Here is a 25055-nt window from a genome sequence, read left to right as displayed (position 1 = left end):
AATTAAGTGACCTACTTTTGTTTGTACCATAAGCTCACGGTTTTCCTGGTGACTTGATTGTGTGTGTGCGTGCGTGCGTGCGTTCGTCAAAGGCAATCAGTAGTAGTGAGTTGAAATAAATCAATGTCAATCAATAAGCAAACAAATAATTAGTGAATTAAAATCAGTGTCAAAGGCAATCAGTTAGTAGTGAGTCTGCCCCGCACTTAAAAGAGCAAGGGAGCTCATTGGCTAAAAATATATTATGTCCCATCAAATCGCTGACTCTTTTAAGTGCGGGGCAGGTTAAGGCCAAGGTCGTCAATGCGAACGGGCACGATACAATTCTGTTTGCGATGAATAAATGTACGTAAACTCATTATGACAGTGAAATGTAAGTGTCTCCGAAAGAATGGCGACTAGCGCGCTGACAGGCGCAATCAGTTCAACATGTTTTGGTGCATGTCGTTTGTGTATACTGTGAAATAAACAAGAAAATGGATGAGTTACCGCTACAAATTCTGAGCAGGCATTTAGGCTTGGAATCGAGAAATCACGATTTTTCTAGCTTCCGAAGACCCTAGCTCCCAAAGTACTGCTTCGATTTAGTGCTGTATGTCTTATTTTGTAGGTAAATCTATTGGCTTGAAATGTGTGCATACTTTAAATGGGATAAATACAGTGAGTATTGTTGAATTCGCCCTGAAACGAACCTGGTGTGTTGACTTCACTACATCCCTTTCCTTTTTATATAGTACTAAGACCCGCCAGTGACAGTATATACCTTGATGGCAGTTTTAGCGTTACAAGCCCCTGTGATTGAAACCAACCCCGGCCCACTTACTTTGGAAGACGTGAGAGATTGCTTCATACCTGAAATACGTGACGTCAAATCAGATTTATCCTTACTGATCACTGCCTTAAAACTGAAATGATATCAATCGGATCGAGATGTGATCAACAGCTTGAGAAGTCAGTGACAGATATAAAATAAGATATCGACGCCTTCAAACATGAGTATGGCAACATGTATTCTGATTTTGATGCCATGATCGACATGTATTCTGATCTTTTACCATTATCGACGCTGAGCTAGATAACATGGAATCTTTAGCCGTCGAGACAACGTCATCATACACGGTGTACCGGAAGCTGAAGGTGAGAAATCAACGGCATGTAAGGAAACTGTTCCTAATCTCATCACCAAGCTCCTAACGTTCAAAACGTGGTAACCAATTGACGTTAGTCGAGACCATCGTCTTGGGCGTAAGAGTGGCGATTCAACTAATCCACGCCCGATAATTGTCCAAGGTGCAAGTGTCCAGATGACGGAGTTAGAGCACTGAAAGCCAGGTCTGCGCTGAAGGAAATAGATATATGTTAATTCCTGTGATCTAACTACACGCCAACGTCAACAACTTCAAGATCTGAAAGAAACTGGCCAGTTTGGTTACAACGTAGAGGTGACGACCGTCAACCACTTACAAGTAGTGTATCTGAATAGGACGGCGGCCAAGGCTCGAAATTTACATCACAAGGTCCTCTAAGCAATGAACCAGATGATAATCGTCATTCGCTTAATCATATTGCCCCTCTATGAGGATATGTATAACAAGAAGTCTTCTCTTGTTCCGCCTCTTGGTATAAGAGTGGAACCTTTCCTTTCTGATGCTGGCATTGAGCTAGAACATATAGCGCCTTCCTGTCTGCTTTCTTCTCCTCCTTGGCAATTGGTTTAGGCCACAAAGTCGACCTAACACTCACTACATTTAAACAATCCAAAACTTATGAATTGCAATATAAACATGAATATAATCAAGTAAAAAGTAAATATAATACATATAAATCCTTTATTACAGATCGATCCAAGGATGGTGGTGCAGTGGCTTGTGCCACTGTCATTGGATCCAGAACAATATCTTTTCGATTACCAGATCACAGCCCACTTTTCACAGCAGAAGCTAACGCCGTATTAACAGCCTTAAAATATATTCAAAAACAGCCTAAATACAAACAATATATACTCTCCCAAAAAAGAAACGCATCATGAAAATAGCAATTTCATGTAGCAATGAATTAACGCGAGATTCATTTTACAAAAGGTTTTGCTCTGTTTATGAGTCCTATGGTGTTTATCTTTTGAAACATCACAACAAAACGCACCATCCGTAAAATACCCGTACTTAACAGCATGATTTTCAATTTCGGCGTGTAGTGTCACAGAATACACAATTCACATGCGATGCACATGAAAGTTGGGGATCAGATAGTCTCAATGATAGGTATAAAAAGGTTGATCGCTGTCTGTCGATTATTCACTGTATTTGGAATATTGTTGACGAACGCAAAATGCCACGTCTAAGTGAAGCCAACCGTCATATCGCCATTGGTTTGCTTGAAGCTGGCCAGTCTCAACGTGCAGTTGCCCGACGCATGAATGTTCACCAAAGCACCATTTCACGTCTCTGGGAGAAATATCGCCGCAGAATGCGGTAGCAGATGCCCTCGTAGTGGGCGGTCTCGAGCGACCACTACAGCGCAGGATCGCTTACATCCGGGTACATCACCTGCGTCATCGAACAGCTACGGCGACCAGTACCGCTCGACAAATACCCGGATTGAGAAGGCTTTCTGCACAGACCGTCAGGAACAGGTTGAGAGAGGCTGGTATACGTGCCAGAAGACCTTATTTTGGCCCTGTGCTTCGAAAACAACATCGTCGACATCGAGTTCAATGGTGCACCAACGTCCAGGCCTGGAACCTACCGAATTGGCCTAAAATCTGGTTCAGTGATGAATCACGATTTCTATTGGAACGACGCTATGGAAGAATGCGGGTTTACAAACGTCGACGTGAACGTTTCGCCGACGCTTGCGTTCCCCAGGTGGACAGATTCGGCCGGGGAAGTGTTATGACGTGGGGAACGATCACCTGCCGTAGACGAAGTGATTTGGTGATGATCCAGGGCAACCTGACAGCCCAACGGTACTGTGTAATCCTACGCCCACACTTCCTTCCAATCATTGATCGCCAGAGGGAGTTGTTTCAACAGGACAATGCCAGGCCCCACACAGCACGTCACACTAGAGACATCAATGTGCTCCCCCGGCCCTCAAGATCACCGGACCCGATCGAACATCTGTGGGATGCCCTGGACAGACGGGTGCGACGCCATAACCATCAGCCCCAGACACTTCAGCAACTCGCACAGGCACTACACTACAGGCAGAGTGGGCTGCGATTGGGCAACACGAGATTCTGAGACTTGTTCGTTCGATGCCGAGGCGATGCCTTCCAGTTCTGGATGCCCACGGTGGTGACTTCAGCGCCACCACACGTCTCCATGTGACACTCAAACTGACTTTCCTCGAGTTGGTGACAAAGACGGATAAGTCCGCATTCCCAGTGTGCAATTTCGCTATATTTCATTCACTCAAAAAGCCTACAAGATGGTTCAAAATAAACATAAAAATACAGTTGAAATTCCTATATGCGTTTCTTTTTGGGAGAGTATATAATCTATTCAGACTCTCTTTCGTGCCTTCAGGCTAAATCTTTCTTGCAAACATCCACTTTTAATTGAAATTATTGAATTATATAATGATCTTGCTACTGGCCAATGCGACATCGTCCTCTGTTGGTTACCCAGCCATGTTGGTCATTCTGGGAACACAATGGCCGATCTTGCTGCTAAGGCAGCACTCAACAAATCTGTGACACCACTTCTTATTCGATACACTGATTACAAAGCTGTCGTTAGGTCTTACATCTGTGATCTAATGCAGAAGAAGTGGGACACCCAAGTAGGTATAACTAAATTACATGCAATAAAACCCTCTATCGGTTACACCTACTTGGGTTGTCAGTCCGGATTTGAGGATTTCATTATGCGACGATGTCGCATGGCCATACTAGATACATACATGATTATTTGCTTAAAGGTGAGGATCCTCCGTTTTTCTATCCTTTGTGATGAGATAATCACGGTCAAGCATGTTAGTGTGAAAACAGTAAAGGGCCTTTTTAATAACGTTAAGTATCATTTAATTATTGTTGTTTTTTAAAAAGAAATTGAACTGATTGAAATTTTTTGATAAATTTGTTTTGTAAATCAATAAATGACATCTTATACTCGCTAGATTAAATTGGCAAAGATTGTTAGTGGATGTACCCTGAAAGGGGGTTAAAGTATTATAAATACATAGAACATCATTATAGTGTATTTGGATGTTTGTATTGAACAAGAAGATGTCATGGGAGCACAGAAACAACGAGTTTATTTTTCAAACGTAAGCTAAGATCGGTGGACAATAATAAGTGCTTTAACATAAAAACCTACTGGGAAGGCTCGCAATGTTTGTTCCTAATGCATAATATTAACCAACCCAACACACACTCGCGCGATAACCTATATTATATTAATTTCCTCTGATGATCAAGATTTAATTTTTGATTCATGACATTCTTTGCAAAAAGTGTATTATGTCAATGTTAATATCCATCAAAACATTTGAGAAACACAATTTTGTTTTAAAATCAACTTAGTCTAATAGTCTCAGCTATGTAAATATGTTTATCCATCTGTTTAAAGAAAGGCTGTCTGATACTTAGCACAATCATCGCAGTCCTTTTGTGTTATTATAAACAGTTCAAATCACTTCTTGATATCGATAAGTATCTATCTTATGAGTGAGTGAGTGAGTTTAGTTTACGCCGCACTCTGCAATATTCCAGCTATATGGCAGCAGTCTGTAAATAATCGAGTCTGGGCAGACAATCCAGTGATCAATAGCATGAGCATCGATCTGCGCAATGGGGAACCGACGACATGTGTTAACCAAGCCAGCGAGCCTGACAACAAACCACCCCCCACCCCCCGATCCCGTTAGTCGCCTCATACGACAAGCATGGGTTACTGAAGGCCAAGGTGAATTTAGTCCAGAACAATAACCTTGATATTATCAGGTATGTTTCTATTTATTTACATCATGTCAGAAATATTTAAGTCGCAAAAGTTAGGTAAATAATCATGTCCAAGGAAATAAATAATTATCAATGTAGGTATTCTGGGCCGGAGGCCTCTTACTAAAATAAACATGTCTGTCTGTCAGCCTATCATATGCTCAAACACATCATGGTGTAATTCGAAAGTAGCAAAGTTGATGTAATGCAATAAGACAGTTTTAGGTAGTTATCTTTCACTATTGCTTAAATATAGTTTTAAACTTCTGTTAAAATATACAAATACATCAATACATTTTCAGTAGCTATTTAACACCATACATATACATCACACCTGATTGATACGGAGACTACAATCGTATGTGCTCTCATATTTGCACAATTACTGTCATGGCAAAAATCGTACAATCAATCCCAACTGCCTGAAATGCCATCAACATTGTGTATCTTTTTTAATCGCAGAATATGTGTTGTTTTATTATGGCTAAATATCAGTATAATCGCCACTGGCTGAAGGGAGGGTATAAATCCACCTAGGGTCCATGCAGGTAGCCAAAGTACTGTAAGTCCCCATGGTCCCTAGAGTGGTGATCTACCTTCAGTTGTTGGCGATCTGTAGCCTGTTTTTATATTGTGTTGTCCCCTATAGATAAAATGTTTTAGATTTACTTACTAGTTTTACATGTATATCCGTGATATTCTAGTTGTTTAATATAATTATAAACTGTTCTCGTCAGAGTATTAACTCACTCACTCACTCACTCAACATTGTGTATAGTGTTACTTATGAGCCCTTGACTAGAGTAATATATAACCTTTTATGCGTTTACACAATCAAATTGAAAACCTGACGCTTGCTTAATTGAATCAGAAACAGTGTGTGCATTATTGTGAAAATGGATGCGTATGAAACATCCATCAGATGTAGGTTGACAGAGCCGGCCTATATGAACACTACTACGCCAGCTGTCGTTCTTTTCACAATGAACGTTAAAATGTCCCGTGATTACGTGTCAATCGAGCGACTACCTACAGAACTCAATATTTCGCTTATCAAGGAATTCGTTCACGGCAGGGACTGTATTCATAAACTGATGAACGTAAAGAATACAACTTCACTTCTAAAGAATAATTTTGAAATAAAACATAATGCATAACGTTCCATGACTCACCAGGTGCAAAATTTACACTGATGAAACTGATAAGACTTCACAAGTGTGGACCGCCTCCGTGGTGTAGTGGTTAGAGCTTCCGCACGGAGAGCGGAAGGTCGCAGGTTCGATCCCCGACCGCGTCATACCAAAAGACGTTAAAATATGGTATTTGTTGGTCCCTGCCTGGCGCTCGGCATTAATGGGTACAGCAAGGACTGGTCGGCTCGGAGTCAGTATAATGTGTCTGAGTGGGGTATTCATGCTTCACTGCGGCATGGTAACTGCAGTGTGGAACACAGAGTTGTCATGTTGAAATGTTAGTCCAGGGCCCACTTGCACAGAGCAATCTTAGTTACAATCAATCTTAGGGCCTTACAATCAACTTTACAATCACCATACAATTGCCCTAATCCACTTGCACAAAGCCGATCTTAGAGCGATTGTAAGACGGCGTGTATTTAAGATCGCGATCTTAGTTAAGATCGAACTCTTCAACGGTGGTGGTACGAATTTCTTAAACTCGACTCCCGTCTACAGTTGTCTCAAAGTGCGCATAGCATGCTGCGCAAATAAAAAGTGATACTGGTCCCAGCACACAATACATACCTCCCTCAATCGCACCTTGCAGAATTTTCATGAAAAAGTCCGAGAAATCTTAGAAGGGACCGATTACGTGGACGATAGCATATATTTTCTACATTCTAACTGTCTTGATTTATGAACTGAGAATGTGATATTGCAACCACAGAAATACCTACCCATGTTTTATGAAAATACTGAAATACGAAAAATACATGAATAAATTTGGATCTAGATTTAGTGACTTAATTATGGAACTTAAAATAACAAATATAAACAGTTTTTCCTTATGATATAACACCTAAATGTATGATTTGCCAATGGTTGTCAATGAGACGTTGTTTAATACGCAGCTGTTGGGGGGAGGGGGGAGGGTAAAATCCTAAATATAACCTAGAATAAAATACAATAAAACAATGGCTACAGAAGTGTTGTAAAGAATGCTTGGCAGGGAAATACGTGCATTAAATAATATTTCAAGAGAGTAGTTATTAAATACGTATTCACAGTATATTAATTATTTAACCCTATTGCGTTGATTAATATTTTTCTTAAAGTGAAATTCTTTTGAAACAGAAATTTTTAATACCCCATCATGTGTATATCCCTATTTGATGACTACTTGTATATATTTAAATTGCATAATCAAATTTAGATTTATGGATGAGAAAGAAACTTGATTTTGCACGTTAACTTGTATCTAATTGTAGATTACTTTAATGATAAACTAAGACAAAATCACTCCATGACCGAAAAGAGATATCAGTATGTTGACTGTACGGCAACGGCATATGCCAAGGGAAACCACTCCCATCTTGCGTATAAAGTAAAATTATCTGCTCTTGAGTTAATGAAAAGGTCACGGCCATTGTTAATCGCACGCGGACACCATTCGCTATTATCCTTTCCTTGATTATCAAGAAGGTATGTTGTTTCACACTTATTCCAACATTGAATCGGGTGGGAATAGTACTATGTGATGTCGACTCGATAGTTATGTGTTTCACTACAGTAAATAAAAATGTACCCGACGTTAAATCAGTTGTGCATTCTCCGTGTTGTTGAAATGTCGAGGCGAACCACACAGTTTCATGCAATATAAATGCAATCTCCAAACGTAAAGCTGATTATTTGCGTGAAACAGACACTAATTTGAATGCCATTTCTAAAATGATCTTAGCTCCTTACAATTGGTCCGGACCAATTGTAAGTTTCGATTGTAACTTACAATAATCTTAGCCTACAATTGCTTTGTGCAAGTAGATGGCGATTGTAACCGAAGCCTAAGATCGCGATCTTAAGGATTTACAATAATTGTAGCGCTAAGATCGTTGCATGAATAGCAGAAGTACTGACGTCAATCTTGGTGCCATTGTCGTAATGCAGGAAGATTACCATGATTGACTATCAACTGAGATTGACCAATGGCACGAAATGCTCTCCAGACCATTACGATGCCCTCTCAAAATCGGTCAGCCTTGGGAACACTGTTTGAGGTAAATAGTCGCGAAGATGAAGTAACCGCATTGTACGTCATCTTGGTGACACGTCACAGGCACACACCGATGTTGCTACAGGACATCCCTTCATCATGCATGTCAATAGCCTGCCATCGTGTCTTTTCTGAAAGTCTAGGCTCTTTCATGTCAAGCATACTTAATTAATTGTACTGTTGTGTTTTAAATCTGTTGAGAAGACTGCACTGCATGTACTGCAATGTGAACGTTTATCTGAGGTACGATATGCACAACAGTATTCTATAGCTATTTATACACATGGTATGTATAATATGTGTAAAATAACGTTTACTAGAACATATCACAGCGAACAGAACACAAATAACGCAGAATATTTCATGTTTCGTCTGATAACAACGTAAACATGGATCAAAAGCATAACTTTGAAACCCGTAGCAAATGCATCCCATTGGGATAATCGCTTCTTGTATGTTTCTTGCAACAGTCAAACATGGGTGTGTATATATCTTTATCTTTGATTAAAACATATATATTATTTTTCTTTCGTAATCCTTTCCCCATGACATAAATTTCTCATTCAATTTTAGAATAAATCCGCCTTTTAGTTCACACTGCCACGTCGGGCCTATGTGCAGTGAACTGAACTGAACTTTATTTAGACTCTGGCCACGTACTGCGACATTAGAAGTACAAGGATACATCATAATACACAACTTAAATACATGTATGAACCATAAAGTAGGCATATATACATATCGCTTGGTTGCAAGAATAAACTGTCTGTACATTTAACCAGTTAAATAACCAATGTTACACTCATGCCTTATTAGTTATCTTTTGTGGGGGCGTTGGTTTAAATGAGACATTATTATTTTGTAAAATATTGCTAATTTCCTAATTGTTCCCAGTTTGTTAGAGTGAAAATTTGGTTCAATTTGTGCATGTTCGGGTTTCTACAGAAATAGTTGTTGTTATATTTTTTTCCTTTCTTGGGCCAAGGAAGGGCAAATATATAAAAGTGAAATTAATCTCCAATACGGTTTGCATTACAGAGAGTACGTTATCTTTGATTGGGGTCTTCTCGTTCACCCAGCAGCTTAGGGGATTAACAGTTATGCTTGATTGATTGTACAAATACCGTTTTCTCTCTCTCTCTCTCTCTGTAATATTGCCGATGTGACGATAAATATTAAGTCACTCACTCATAATAATGCACACATCAGGTTTTCAATTTGGTTCTATGTAACAGGTTCTATATCACTCTGGTCAAGGGCTTATCAGTAACATTATACACGATGTTGATGGCATTTCAGGCAGCAGCTGTGATTGATTGTTCGATTATTGCCATGACAGTAATTGTGCAAGTCTTACAGCACATACGACTGTAGATCCCGTAGGCATCCGGTGTGTTGTGTATGTATGATTTCATATAGCTACTGAAAATGTGTTGATATATTTTAAAATAAATTAACAACAGTTTAAAACTTTAAACGCAATTGTGAAATTAATATTTACCTAAAATAATTTTATCACATAAAGTCAAATTTGCTACTTTGTACCATGATGGATTTGAGCATATGACGGACAGGTTTATTTCATTAAGAGGACTCCGTCCCGGAATACATACATTGATAATTCATTTCCTTGGACATGAATAGCAATATAGCAATAATAAATTAAAATTACATGCCAGTTATGATTCTTTATCTCTGGTAATATAATTGTTTTAATGTCCTTTGTCGACTGATTTGATAATGTAACACCAGATATTGTCAATGTATAACTTGTTTGAGTCATGGCACGGCTGAAATATTGCTGATGTGACTATAAATCTTAACTCACTCACTCACTCAGTACCAATAAGGCATCCCCACTGTATAGCATGATGGCCAACAATGCAAGTATATACATATTCATTCACCATACCAACTATCCAACGAGTTTAATGAATTAAAGGTCGTGAGAACAAACGGTGTCCATAATGACTTTTAATTGTTGTTTTTTTACAGATGTTCAACATGAAACGTCTGACCTTGCTTGTCCTTCTAGTCTACACATGCCTGTTTGCGTTATGGGGCAGTTATGACTGGTAAGTATTGTTATGTGGCAGTATTATAAGTTGTTCACTGGTCTCGAGGGGAGCATGGGTTGATATACCCTCGATGTTTGTTTAATGATCTCTTGGCGCAGATCAGGAGAGTGCCCGGGTTCTCCACTGAGAGAACGGGGCTTCTGACCCTCTGGGTAATGCAGAAGGCTGCAGTGTTGGACAGCCTACATATTCTCTGTAAAGTTCTTGATGGGTTCGACTTAACCTCCCAAAACCCCTACATCCCATAACCCCTACAGCTTATAGCAACAAAGTTAATGGTCCAGTGCACTGCTAATATCCTGCCTATTACCTATTTCAACACTTAGCAATTGAGAGAATGATTTTAATGAGTAATAACCACACTAAGAGTTTGAGAGAATGGTTTTAATGGATAACAAAAATAGTTTAACAAAAGTTTAATGTTAAATTAATATTGAACTTGAGGTTTAATTCTGGGCTGTAGGGCTTATGGGATGTTGGGGTTTTCTGAAAGAGCTTGTTTTGGAGACACTGCCCAACCCCTTTCAGATAACGTAATCAGAAGGACATAACTTATTCTCATGTTTTCACGTTTTCATACATAGGGGTGGGTATTGCAGAGAATTTTCATATTGCGATATATTGCGATGCGAAAGCATATATTGCGATATGTGTTGCAATATGTTGCAAGATGGGTTTTTTAAGACAATCCTACTTATAATCGAATTAATGCTTGATTTATGAAGCAAAACCACAACAAAATCACTATGATTGATTAACCTTAATAAAAACTTTTAACCATGACAAAGTAAAAATGTAAATAATATTTGGCACAAGTGAAACAAGGAAAAGAACAATTTAACTTCGACACAGTGTTAACTAGTTTGAACTAGTTCCTACACTGTCCAAAAAAGCCCTGAGATTTTAGACAGCAACTTGACCTGGTCAGGACATATCAGAGATCACTGGTCATAATTGAGTACATATATACTGAATGGTCACACAAATGTAAGCTCTCAATATATTGTAAACAGTACCAGCTTGAATATCTGGACACAGTTTTTGAAAGATTAAAATGGGAGTGTCCTTGAAAAACAGCCCTTGTCTAAATGTAAATCAAACAATCCAAATCTTTGAATGTTGATTATGAAGGGTAGTCATCCAATACTATACTGAACATATTTTATATGACATTATCTGAGGGCATGCCATTATCCAAGAGGTGTCAATTGACAGATCGTTTTTCATTTTTTTGCAATTTCTTAAAGAAATACTAACCAACCCCAATGTGTTGTGATATGTGAAATATTGGATATGGTCTTGCTAATAATTTCTTCAAAAAAAAATAAAAGCTTTTCAAACATTGGACAGCGCGAATATAGTTTGGCTGACTACTTCATGAACGCCCCTCGTATGTACCACCCAAAATCGTCTCAAATTATTTATCTCAATTTACTATCTCCAACACTATTACAACTGATATTATTACGATTTGCAAAATCTGTTCACTCATTATGTACATCAGGAAGCTAAAAAGACTAGTTCAACATCTAATTCATCTCAATTATTTAAAATGAATTATCAAAACCCGAATAACAACAGCCCAATCTCAATCCCTCCTCATCTGTATACTCTGTGCAGCTCACACTGTATACTCCAATCTGTATTCTCTCCTTTGGGTCAGTTCATTATGCCAGACAGGTAAATGTCGTGTGTTGTTCTAACTAATTGTGGGGGTACTGGGCCGTAGGGATACTGGGCTGTAGGGCTTTTTGGGAGACAACCGGGTTCGCATAGACAGTGCTTCCTGGGAGAAGTCACAATCACTGTCTGGAATGCGTGCAGATAGACCAAGGATACCTGTGCCTGAACCATCCAACCTCTCTCTGCTGCATTTGATCTAAATCTGTACAAGATGAAGTAATTTAATCTCACTATTTTGAATTGTAATACACTGTATGTTATCCTAGTTTCAATAATTGCATTCAGGGGACATCCATTTTTGTTATGAGGCAGAAATACTGTTACGCTTTGACTTTGAGCTATTGAAATGTATGATGTCGTAGTTTCCTTTTGGTGCTTGATATATGTTGTTTCGGTATTCCCGTACCTTTAGAGAATATTTCACCAAGATCTGAAAAGAATCATAGTTGGTACAACCTAAGCCTGCAATGAAGGGGGGTTAAAACATAAACATTTTCAAAGATAAATAAAGCAAGAACCAACAATGTTACTCACGAAAAAGACAAACTGTTAATACACACAGCTGTTATTGTTACGGTAGAACTATTATCATTAAATTTCATTCATGGCATGTTGGTAAAAACAAAATGGCTTTACTAAACAGTTGTGGTTAATGTGCCAGTGTTTGTTTGAAAGACCCTGGATAAATGCAATCATACGTGGGAGCTGCTAAGAAAAGTCACAAGCTTCCAGACCCGTGAAGATTCGGGTTCGTAGAATGAACCTTCAGTAACCCATGCTTGTTGCAAGAGGCGACCAACGGGATGGGGCGGTCAGGCTCGGTGACTTCGTTGACATATGAAATCGGTTCCCAATTGCGTAGACCGATGCTCATGCTGTTGATCACTGGATTGGCTGGTCCTGACTCGATTATTTACAGACCACCGCCATATAACTGGAATATTGCTGAGTGCGGCGTAAAACTAAACTCACTCACTCACAAGCTTCCAATGAGTGAATTAACATCACATCGACAATATACCTGCCATATCGTGACGACAAAAGTCATACACAGTGATATGGATAAATATGTTAATGCTGTCAGTGAAGAACAGTATAACAACTAGATTATCCAGATTAATGAACACAAGCATGAGATCTGTTTAAAATGCTAGATCGGTTGTCAACTATACAATATAAAATCAAGCTTTTCATCACCAGCAAATGAAAGTAGATCACCATGCTTGAGGCCACAATGTTTGGGGCCACACCTCCATGGATTTACATAATTTTGCACGAATTTTGTATTAGTCACACTTGCTCAGGTGTAATGATTTCTTTATTATCTATTTTATTCATGCACATTTGTGCACTAAAATACGGTAAGCAAGTGACATCACAGACGACGAAATACAGAAACAATGGTTGCTAGGCAAAAGTTATATGTGCACATGTGCACATATGATATATATGACACTGGTTATGTTTCACCATATGGATAATATATTCACTGTATGGCATCAGAAATGTCGTCACAGGTTTTCGAGCGCTTCATCATCATGAATTGCGTTACCAGTTTTTTCAAAACAGTTCACACTCCAGGTGGTTTCGTGTTTATATATCAATGTGAACATCCCCTGTTGGTTGTTTTACTATGACCTTTCCATAGAATGGTTTTTTAACCCTGAACAATATTTGCATAATGTAATAAATGAAGTTACCAGATATGTTTATAATTTATTCCGATTTACAGTCATCCTAAAATCGTTAAACGATGCCACAGGAGCACGTCTCTTCATATCCAGGCGACCAACACTACCCCTTTTGTGGCATTGATTAAATCCATTCATGTACATGTCACCACTATTTGGTACAGTGTCAAAGTAAACCATAACCATTATAACATTGTTGCATTATGACCACTTTGTCCGTGTAGGGTAATCAGCATGGACTGTTGAAAGTTGTTCCATTTGGCTAGAACACACAGAATCTATACTAGATATTCACGCTGCAAATGTACATTATATCAAACATATGACATATGTTTACCTATGATGTAAGTATGTAAAAAGACGATTACATGTAACATCAACTTTTACTGTACATGATTCTTTACAGGGTTCAAACCGTAAGAGAGCCCTCCCCTTCAAGAACTGAGAGCAAAAAGCAAACTCCTTTAGTGGAAATGAAAATCAACCAAGAAATCTACATGATGAATGATACCGAAATAAATGATATCAATTATCATGCGTCTGCAACAGCTTCAACGATGACCCTTGTTAACCCCCATACGGTGTACACACTTAATGGAACAATCAGAGTGAAGATTGTACTGTTTGACCACAAGCAGAGACCCAAAACCCGAGGTGGAGACATGCTTATCTTATGGATGCGAGAAAATAGCACAGGAGCTGCTTCAGCAGGATCTGTTACTGACCATGACAATGGGACATACACAGGTATTCTGCGCATCTTGTGGACGGGGCAAGCTGTCATCCGTGCAGCAATACTGTGTAAAAGAGAAAAAATGGCTTTCATGCACAGGGAATTCAGGAAAGGATATGTTGGAAAGAACATTACATGCTTATTTAACACACCAAAATTAGCTGAGGTCACTTCAGGACACATGGATCACACATTTCTGAGAATTGGACAAGTTTGTAATCTAACAGACAAACATTACGGTGTTCCATTGTATTGTGAAAAACCGAAGAAGAACGGAATTCACTGCAGCCACTGGACAAGCATCAATTCAATCCCGTTTGTGAGGATGACACTAAAGCCTAACAGCGAATGGTTTTTGAGGTAAGTATAAATATGAGAATTAGTTCTAATTTAGATAGAGGAGCTGAACCGCATTTGTTCATGTAAGGACATATCAAATAATGCCACTCAAGGCCTGTATATTAACTGAGGAAGAAATCTCCCAAAATTATGTATTAGTACTATTAACTTTTTGGTTGTCCATTACCTTTGTACTGGGTTTTAATGATCCATAAATGTGTTCCACACAAACCCTGTCTTACATAATCCTAAATACAATTAAGGGACATTTTTTTTTAAATAGCGTAAAGGATCTAAGACAATTAGAATTGATGCGATATAGATTATCAAAACGTCAATGGACTTATTTAGTGAGTCTTTACAGTCTCAGAAAGGAACCAAGCTCAATTCTGTCAAAATGTTCGACTGTACAACTTTGTACACCACTACCCAACATGGCATAAGGTAAAACTGCATTTGTCTATCTGAAGAGCCTCAACTCGCAAACATGATAGCAAATGTAATCTGAAGCTTGCTAAGAAATTAGTATGTGAAACACTGGACGTCCGTTTAATATTTTGTTGTAAGATGTTTTGCTGAGAAGTAGGTATCTTAAGGGACACCAGTTGTGCTCACTTTCTTGTGGACCCGTTCTCTTCGGATACGAATCAAAACTTCTGCTTGGACGGGAAAGTCAATGAAATGTGACAGAGAAGTTAACTGTACTCTTCGTTAGATGTCGTTGATCTGATATCATTCAAGAGCCAATTCCAAGCCAAGCCAAGGATAGACTCGTCTGAACTAGAAATAACAGAAATAACGTGATTATCAAATTACACAGTAATTCCTGCGTATAAACTGGCACTGTAGGGGATCCATCATTCTTGTTCATCATGACTTCCATTACACACACCTAAAATTCCTGTATAAACAAATGTCTTAATGGCGATACGAGCATCTTTTATTGATATGAAACCTTCCTCTGCAATTTCAGGTCAGCCGGCCCAGGTGCTTTGCAAGGCAATATCACAGTACAAATTCATTCTGGTTTGTATGCAGCACCTTTAATACCTATACATAACTCATATTCTGTATGAGTGTTTTTGGTAAATTGCCTATTTCTATATGAAATCAATACCCTTATACAATAGCTCACCTGTATAAGGGGTCAGCAAGTAGAAAATCTCCACAAATACGCATCAATACTTGCTGTTAGTAATTATTTGGAGGACACATTTACTTCTTCTAAACAGACCAGAAAAAAACAACACGTAATGAAAATTGGCGACTTGACAAACTAGACTGTCGGGGTAAAGTAGATTCAATAATCTCCAAAATATTTAGTTTCAGCCAGATATAGGCGGCCAAATCATAAGATTATGCGGGTGAAGGAAAATAACCTTAAATTCTAACGTACAAGACTAATTAAAGACAAGGCTGACGGATATGAATCATAAATTGAGGTTGTATTATGTGATAACACTGAATGATCTGAAGGGGTTATAAATACACTTATCAAATGCATTTGAGCAAAATTGAAAAAGAATTTCGAAAGACAATGCAAAAGGAAATGAGCTCGAGTGAAACACTCTTAGATGAAGTAAGTTGAAATGTGGAAATACAGAGCAACGTGTTGTTGCCTTTGAAGAAAAAATCAAAACAAACTTTAAAATCAACAAGAAACTGTGTACACTAAGACTGAGGCATTATCATTGAAATTCGACGGACTGGAAGATCAACTTGAACAGTAACCCGACATAGTGTAAAGGTTAACGTCCACACTGCCGTTTATTACAGGCCGTCGTCATATATTTGGAATATTAGCTGACTCCCGCGGTGAACAACAAACAAATACACAAAATATCCTATTATCAATGTTTCAGCCCCAAACGCAACCATGTCTTCAAACAACCCTTGCAGCAGGACACACTTCCGGAACACCTGGCTCTCAAACCCTGTTGGTTTCTTTTACAACTCTACGTGGCGCTCCCTATCGTGTGTTAATGATATAACTGCCAAAGACTTTGACCGCTGCTTAGCAAACAGAACTCTTAGAATGTTTGGTGATTCCACTGTCAGACAGTTGTTTACTTTCTTGTTCAAATATCAGAATCTTACTTGGAGAATAGGACCAAAGGAAACTCACAGCAACTTTATACCAACGAGCAAATGGTATTCCTATTCCGAGGCATACAACAAGAGGTTTAACTATACTGTCTTTTGGTCCCCCCATGGCCTACCCATGTCGTTTGAAAATGCCAACAGGACTGCGATTCGACCATGTTTTGTCCATCTAGACGAAATACCTTCCGGTTCTAGAGATATTGTTCTCATTAATCTTTATGCCCATTTTCATTTTTTTCCTCTACACGTGTTTAAGGCTCGAATGAAGCACATCAGACTAGCAACAGAGAGACTACTGATACGATCACCCGATATAAAAATTGCCATTAAAGGACCCCACTATTTTATTACACATGATGCGCATTACACGTTAGGTGGAATATGGGGACCTGTATATGATAAAATTATCAGACAAGAATTTGTTTCTCTTTATGCCCGTGTCATATACCTAGATCTTTGGGGCATGCTTGTTTCTGTTGAGAATTCTGACATTCATCCTTCTGAACAATTGTTAAAGACGATGCTTCGCACTTTGTTCGGATATGTGTGTACCAAATGAGTATAATCACCGGCCATATAAATTATCATACATTGGACGTATTCCAAATTGTGGCGTTATACAAGTAAAGGACTTATCCGCATTACTTTTTTTCATTTTTTAGCAATAATTTGGAATATAAAGTGCTAGATATAATATAATAGTATATGGTTGGTTGCAAGAATACACTATGTCTGTACATTCATAAACATAGCAATATCAAGACTCAAAATTGTCATATTTGGTTGTGAGTCAAAGACAAACGGACAACCTTTTATTTATTCATGGTGAGTCGACTAACGGGATTGGGTGGTCCGGCTCGCTGACTAGTCTAGTGGTTAAAGAGTCCGCTCGTCACGCCAAAGAGCCAGGTTCGATTCCCCACATGGGTACAGACCCGTGAAGATCCGGGTTAGAATTGATCTTCAGTAATCCATGCTTGTCGAAAGAATCGACTAACGGGATTGGGTGGTCAGGCTCGCTGACTTGGTTGACGCATGTCATCGTATCCCAATTGCGTAGACCGAGGCTCACGCTGTTGATCACTGGATTGTCTGGTTCAGACTCGATTATTTACAGACTGCCGTCATGTAGCTGGAATATTGCTGAGTGCGGCGTAAAACTAAACTCAACCGCTCACTCAATCCCACATGGGTACAATGTGTGAAGCCCATTTCTGGTGTCCACCTCCGCGATATTGTTGGAATATTGCTAAAAGCGGCGTAAAACTAAATTCACACACTCACACACACTTATGGTGATTCTCAACTGGAAACTATCATTTCTTGACAGTACTTGGGAATACATTTTACAAGAACAAAAAATTAATGAGAGAACTCATTTTTCAATTCGAACATGGGTATGGAAGCAAGATTTACATGCAAGTTTATACAAATGGTAGACACCGCGTACATAAAATCATACGTCCATGTATGTGTCTCTTTTGGGACTGGGTCGGTGGAGTAGCCTAGTGGTTGAAGCGTTGGCTTGTCACGCCGAAGACCCGGGTTCGATTCCCCACATGGGTACAATGAGTGAAGCCCATTTCTGGTGTCCCCCGCCGTGATATTGCTGGAATATTGCTAAAAGCGGCGATATACCATACTCACTCACTCTTTTGGGACTTATTGCTTATTCTTCATTCACCCACCAGGATCTAAGAGGCAAACAACGATGTTGTTCATTCTCTGACCATATGCTTTCCATACACGTCTGTAATGTCCAGTTATCTCCAACCTCTGAAATGATGATGTTCAAAAAACTTGGAATATAATAAAAGTCCATTCTTCAAAAGCCATGACAGACTTGTGTGGTTTCTTGGATATAGTTCTTTCTGTACGAACTAGTCCATTCCAAACCATTTCAAAACTGACTGTGTGATCTTAGGTGTCAGAATCAAGGTATTTATGGGTGGGTGAAATTTAGGTTTCTCACACATACCTGTCTCTTCATGACCGAAATTTCACTAGTTAAATGAACAATGTTACACTCATGCGTTATTGTTTTTCTTCTTGGGTCTTTGCTTAAATGAGACATTTTGTATCTTGTAAATTATTGCTCATTTCCGAATTGTTCCTAGTCTATTACAGTGAAAGAGCTAGTTCGTTTTGTGCATATTCGGGGCTCTACAGTAATAGTTGTTGATATACCGGTTCCTTTTTAGGAGCAAGGTAGGGGAAATAAACAGAATGTGAAATCCATCTCCAATATCGTGTACAAAGCACGTTTGAATTACAAAGAAGACTTAATCTTTCATTTGGGGGTGTTTTGATCCATCGTCAAGTTTCTACCGGACGGTAATGGTTTGAGGTTCTGAGATTATGTTACACCCTCTGATTACTTTAGTTATAAATAATAATAAATTTTGATAGGTTTCATATTTCAATTCAGAATTTAATTTTTTTTATTATAAATAGCTCCTCTTGAATATTTTTCTGTGTTTGATATCCAAGCCTGTAGATTAAATTCTTTCAGTCTGTTTTCAACGTGTGTTTTAAGACTATATTATTTGCATATGCCTATGTAGCCGAAATATTACTCTTTCCAATTTATAATCCATTTATAGCCAGATGCTGCAGATTGTATCATTATAGAGTAATTTGTAAATAAGGAGATACAATTTAGAAGCCCTTCGTGAAATGAGTTCCCCCTAAAGAGTAACATTCATGATTTAATTTCAATTTCCAGTGGAAATCTCCCCAGTTCCCCATAAACCACGAATGAAGTGGTGCATTTTCTCAACGAGACTAGTTCCTTTAGAAATTGTAAATGAATATTTTCTACCCAAGAATTATTCCCAAAACCCCATAATTCACACCCACAAAGAAGAACAGGGGCGACTTAACAATCGTAACTGACAATCAAAAGACAAATAATGAACCTTTGCTTAAACCAAAGTACATAGTTTTGGTGGCCTTCTCAGATAGTTTCTATTTTGTAAAAGTAAATCTATTATGTTGTGCATAGTAATTCCTAGGTATTCATAACCAGGCACTTTGAAACAGTATTTATAATCATTTTTTGAACCACCAAATATAAATATATTTGTTCATGGATACATTTAGATTAAGTCTCAATGTTGTACAATATTCATAAAATCAATCTAACATATGTTGCAAATCATTTGGGTCTGATGCTAGTAGAACGATGTCGTCGGCATAGAACAGAACAAATAGATTTATCATAGTTTCTAATCGGTCGTTAAAATCATCTGAATGTAATTCGACTCTTTAACTGTTGTCATTTGTAGATTATATTGAAGATCATTCAGAAACAGTGTAAATAGTATCCAGCAAGGTCAGCGGCAAGGCATATCTAGCTAGCTCTGGACAACGTTCGGCAGTTCGTGTTTGTTCACAGAATAAAACAGTGAAACTATATCCCCTGTGTTGTCGTACTTCCACCCTTAAAGATAGCAATATCAAGACTCAAAATTGCCATATTTGGTTGTGAGTCAAAGACAAACGGACAACCTATTATTTACTCATGGTGAACTGCGGTGGGGTAGTCTAGTGGTTAAAGTGTCCGCTCGTCACGCCAAAGAGCCAGGTTCGATTCTCCACATGGGTACAGACCCGTGAAGATCCGGGTTAGAATTGATCTTCAGTAATCCATGCTTGTCGAAAGAATCAACTAACGGGATTGGGTGGTCAGGCTCGCTGACTTGGTTGACGCATGTCATTGTATCCCAATTGCGTAGACCGAGGTTCACGCTGTTGATCACTGGATTGTCTGGTTCACACTCGATTATTTACAGACTGCCGTCATGTAGCTGGAGTATTGCTGAGTGCGGCGTAAAACTAAACTCAATCACTCACTCAATCCAACATGGGTACAATGTGTGAAGCCCATTTCTGGTGTCCACCTCCGCGATATTGTTGGAATATTGCTAAAAGTGGCGAAAAACCATACTCACTCACTCTTTCCGGATTTCTTGCTAATTCTAAGAGGCAAACAACCATGTGTTCATTCACTGAACATATGCTTTCCATACACGTCTGTAATGTCCAGTTATCTCCCCTGCGATATTCAAAACTTGGAATGTAAGTCCATTCCAAACCATGACAGGTATTTCTAACAGTTTTTTTGTAGAACTACATCCAATATTTCAAATGACTGTGATGTTAAGTGTCAGAATCAAGGTATTTATGGGTGAAATTTAGGTTTCTCACACATACCTGTCTCTTCATCACCGAAATGTTCTGTTGGATTTCCCAGCGAGTCCGGATTCAGCAGCTGCATCTCAAACTGTATAAAGTTGGGCTGCTCCACAAGTGGGGTGGGGCGCCCTGGCTGGCAGGTGTAGCTGTCGGCATAGATGATGTGCCAGATGCGGGGGCGAATTGAGTGAGCGACGGTGAAGGTGCCGGATGTTGTATTCAACTCGTCTGAAAAAGAAGAACATGGAGTGTGTCTGGGGTGGATTGAAGTCAAGTGAACAGGGGTTAAAATTTGAGACAAGATTATTACACTTGCTGTGCCTATTTAGCGATATGAGTGTATGTATGCGTGTGGCTTGTAGACCTAGACTAGACTAATGCAGATGTTAAAGTCCTCAACCACCTAGATTTCATCTAATTAAAATAACGTTCTTCCTTAATAAACAACATTTGCATTTAACATATTTTAAATTCCTACGTTGTTTCTGCATATTTACATTGAAGTTGTTGCAAATTCCTAATTTGTAACCCAGATTTGGCGCTTCTCTCCAAGTGACGGCCTGACAGGGACAAGAAAACTTCCATTGATTGCGTTTAGTACATCGAACGTTGCAACCAACTAGGATTTATATAACCCGTGAAGACCCGGGTTAGAATTGGTCTTCAGTAACCCATGCTTGCCGTAAGAGGTGACTAACGGATTGTCTGGTCCATTATTTACAGACCACCCCTATCTAGCTGGAATATTGCTGAGTGCGGCGTTAAACAACTAACCAACCAACTAAAATTAGGATATAACCCTTCTTTTTAACAATTAGGATATAACTGTCACATATTGTGTCAAATTGGGATATAACGGTCTTATTGTAAACTTGTATGTAACTCTTATTGTAAATAACTTGGGTATAACCGTAACCATTAGGATATAATTGTCACATATTGTGACCAATTGGGATGTAACTGTCACTTGGTTTGAGCAGTTAGGATATAATTGCCACGTATTGTGACAAGTAAGGATACATTTGTCGCATTGTAAGATACAAGGTAAAAGCTTATGTAGAGTGTTACTACCTGGTATATAACTGACATGATTTAACCAACAAGAATGAAATGCTAAAACCTTTAAATAAGTAGAATGTAACGGTTACTTGGTAAACTGACTTGATTATAGCGGTCATAGATTGTGACCAACTCGGATATAGTTCCTATAGTGTAACTAATGGGATATAACCAACAAGGAAATAAGTAAAGTTTTCAATATCGAGAAAACACATGCCATCTCTTCTTGTAATTTTACAGAATTTACTGGATTCTGATCTGATTGCCATAAATTGTTTGTTTGATTGATTTGAACTAAGAATTTGCTTATTATCTTAATAACACACACACACACACACACACACACACACACCAAGAATATACTGTATAACAAGGACATCATTTGTGCCAACGAGGGAGTGGCTGCAGCAAAGATAAACGTGTCATGCTGTTGGAGCATGTAAGATATAATTTGTCACACAGTCTAAAAAGCAAGGATAAAAATATAAAAGTGCTACATACGTGATATTACGCTTGCTTTGTTTGTTGTTGAACGCCGCACTCAGCAATATTCCAGCGATACGGGTACAGATAATGTTACCGGTACAGATTGTGATACTGCTACAAATTGTGATATGGGCACAGACTGTGATACGAGTACAGATAATGTTACCGGTACAGATTGTGATACTGCTACAGATTGTGATACTGATATTGATAACAAATTATGTGTGGAATGCGGAAGTTCTCTGCCAGATTTGGCAAGTTTTAATGTGTGTCAGGTATGTCTGTCATCCAAAAGGCACGTTTAAAAAGAAGTAGAGCTAGAGATGCAATGTACAAACAGGCTGGACTAATGACAAAGTGTAGCAAGTTACTTTTAGGGTTACCACAAGCTGGAGATACAGTGTACATTAACATTCCAGGGTTCGATCGAGGCAAGGGGGACAGGAGAAACTTGATTGGGTACATTCTAGACGTGAACGATGACGATTCATGTAGTATCGCCACTGGACATGGTCAGTTGGAAGGACGATACCAGACAAACCATTTTAGTATTGCCAAACAACGACTTCTTAGTGAATCTGATGTGTCAACTGTGAGTACCATTACACTAAGAGAAGCTGTGAGGAAAGAGTCATTGTTTGTTTGTCAGGGCATGCAGAAATGCAACTGTACATCAAATGCAAAGTGTGTAACTTTGAGATGTAAGTGCAAACGAAGTAGGAGAAATTGCACAAGTCGTTGTCATAATTCCAGTTCATGCTCTAATAAATAATCCACATTTATCATGTCTTCCAGTTTTCATGTAATATGAATATGTAATCAATCAATTTACTCTTCTGTGTATGTGAGGTGAGACAATAAATTTTTGATGTGTATTCTTATTGTTTCATGTATTAGGGAGTAACGCTACTGCCCACTATAAATTTCAGGCAGTATCCTTATTGACTAACCTTAGGCATCAGTTCTCTTATTGACTAGGCAGTACCTTATTGACTAGGCAATAACGCTACTGACGGCGTTTCCTTATTAACATATACACACATTCCCACGAACTATTTCATGCAAATATGAAAATATTTCATTGATCACAGAGCGACATGAAACGTTAGAGCATGTCCGTAATTTCACGAAAAATATATAATAATATACAGAGTCAAAAAAGAAACTTAACAAAATGTAATTTGAAAAATAATGTATAATTTGTCTCTGATGATACGTCTATGTATCCGAAATGGGATCCCTATCTTTCGACTCTAGAAAAACGTTAGCAAAACCCACTCAAACCCATCCATTCGTCGTGCAAATGACGTTAGTGCCAAATCAGGTTTTGCACGTGCAGTCTTTCACGTGATCTTCGCATCGAAGTTTTCTTCAAATGCACGTGTTTGCATTGGCCTCAAGAATTGACAAAAACACTTTTAAACCACAGTTCTAACGGTACTTGAAATGCCACGATTGTCAAATGTGCAACGTGAACGTGCCGTTGGCATGTTGCAAGCGGGAGGATCAGTTATGGTGGACGTCGCAAGGGCAATGGGATGCAGCCGTCGTACTGTGTATGACTTGCGAGGTCGTCTACAACAAACTGGCACCACTTCTGATCGCCCAAGGTCGGGTCGTCCACGTGTGACGTCACGAGCGGAAGACCGTCAAATCGTCCTACGTCACCTACGTGACAGATTTCTGCCGGCTACACGAACCAGGGCTGAGATGTTTAGAGGTCGACTGTCCTCACAGACCATTCGAAATCGGCTGCGGGCTTCCATTCTCAATTCTCGACGTCCACATCGTGGGCCAATATTGACGCCGTTTCATCAACGTCAACGTCTGCTGGGGGCCCAACGTCACCTCCGATGGACCCAGAGAGAATGGAATCGAGTCGTCTTTAGCGATGAATCCAGGTTTATCCTCAGATTCGCGGCAGGCATAGAGTCTGGAGACGACGTCGTGAACGGTATGCCCAATGTTGTGTACAGGAAGTCGACAGATTCGGGGGCGGAAGTTGCATGGTGTGGGGTGCTTTCTGTGGGAACAACCGTTCCCGACTTCTGGTCATCCGTGGAAAACTCACAGCTGCTGCTTACCGCGACCAGGTGCTCGTTCCTTTCATGGCGGCTCATGGCCCAGGTCTACAGTTCCAGCATGATAATGCTCGGCCGCATACCGCGATGTTGACACGTAATTTCCTTCAAAACGCTGGAATCAACGTCATGGAGTGGCCATCGAGGTCCCCTGACCTTAATCCAATAGAGCACGTTTGGGATGCACTTGGGAGAAGGCTTCGTGGTCTTAGGAACCAACCTCAGAATTTGCAGGAACTTGGCGCTGCCTTGCAAGAGCAATGGCGCAGAATCCCCAACCACGTGTTCACAAGCATCAGGCAGTCGATGAGGAGACGGTGTTTGGCAGTGGTGAATGCGCGGGGCGGCCATACACGATATTGAACTGAGAAATCTCGCATTTTTATTCTTGTGACTTGACATTCTGTGTACCCATGTTTTGGAACGGCGGTGTAGCCT

At 39.3% G+C, this 25055-nt stretch overlaps 2 long non-coding RNA genes across 2 annotated transcripts; one reads left to right on the top strand and one right to left on the bottom strand.

Annotated features, from left to right (window-relative positions):
• Positions 1-3485: 3485 nt before the first annotated feature.
• On the bottom strand, positions 3486-4248 carry LOC124271776. Its single transcript, XR_006897130.1, has 3 exons — positions 4182-4248; positions 3688-3691; positions 3486-3499 (listed from the first exon to the last, which is right to left on the bottom strand). It is a non-coding gene; the product is annotated as an uncharacterized LOC124271776 (long non-coding RNA).
• Positions 4249-10734: 6486 nt separating this feature from the next.
• On the top strand, positions 10735-24683 carry LOC124271768. Its single transcript, XR_006897126.1, has 3 exons — positions 10735-10815; positions 18934-18936; positions 24672-24683. It is a non-coding gene; the product is annotated as an uncharacterized LOC124271768 (long non-coding RNA).
• The last annotated feature ends 372 nt before the right edge of the window (positions 24684-25055 follow it).

The sequence above is a fragment of the Haliotis rubra genome, unplaced genomic scaffold, assembly GCF_003918875.1.
Source record: "Haliotis rubra isolate DU_JTF1 unplaced genomic scaffold, ASM391887v1 Scf1029, whole genome shotgun sequence".
Taxonomy (NCBI): Eukaryota; Metazoa; Mollusca; class Gastropoda; order Lepetellida; family Haliotidae; genus Haliotis; species Haliotis rubra.
This window is presented reverse-complemented; position numbering and strand designations above follow the sequence as displayed.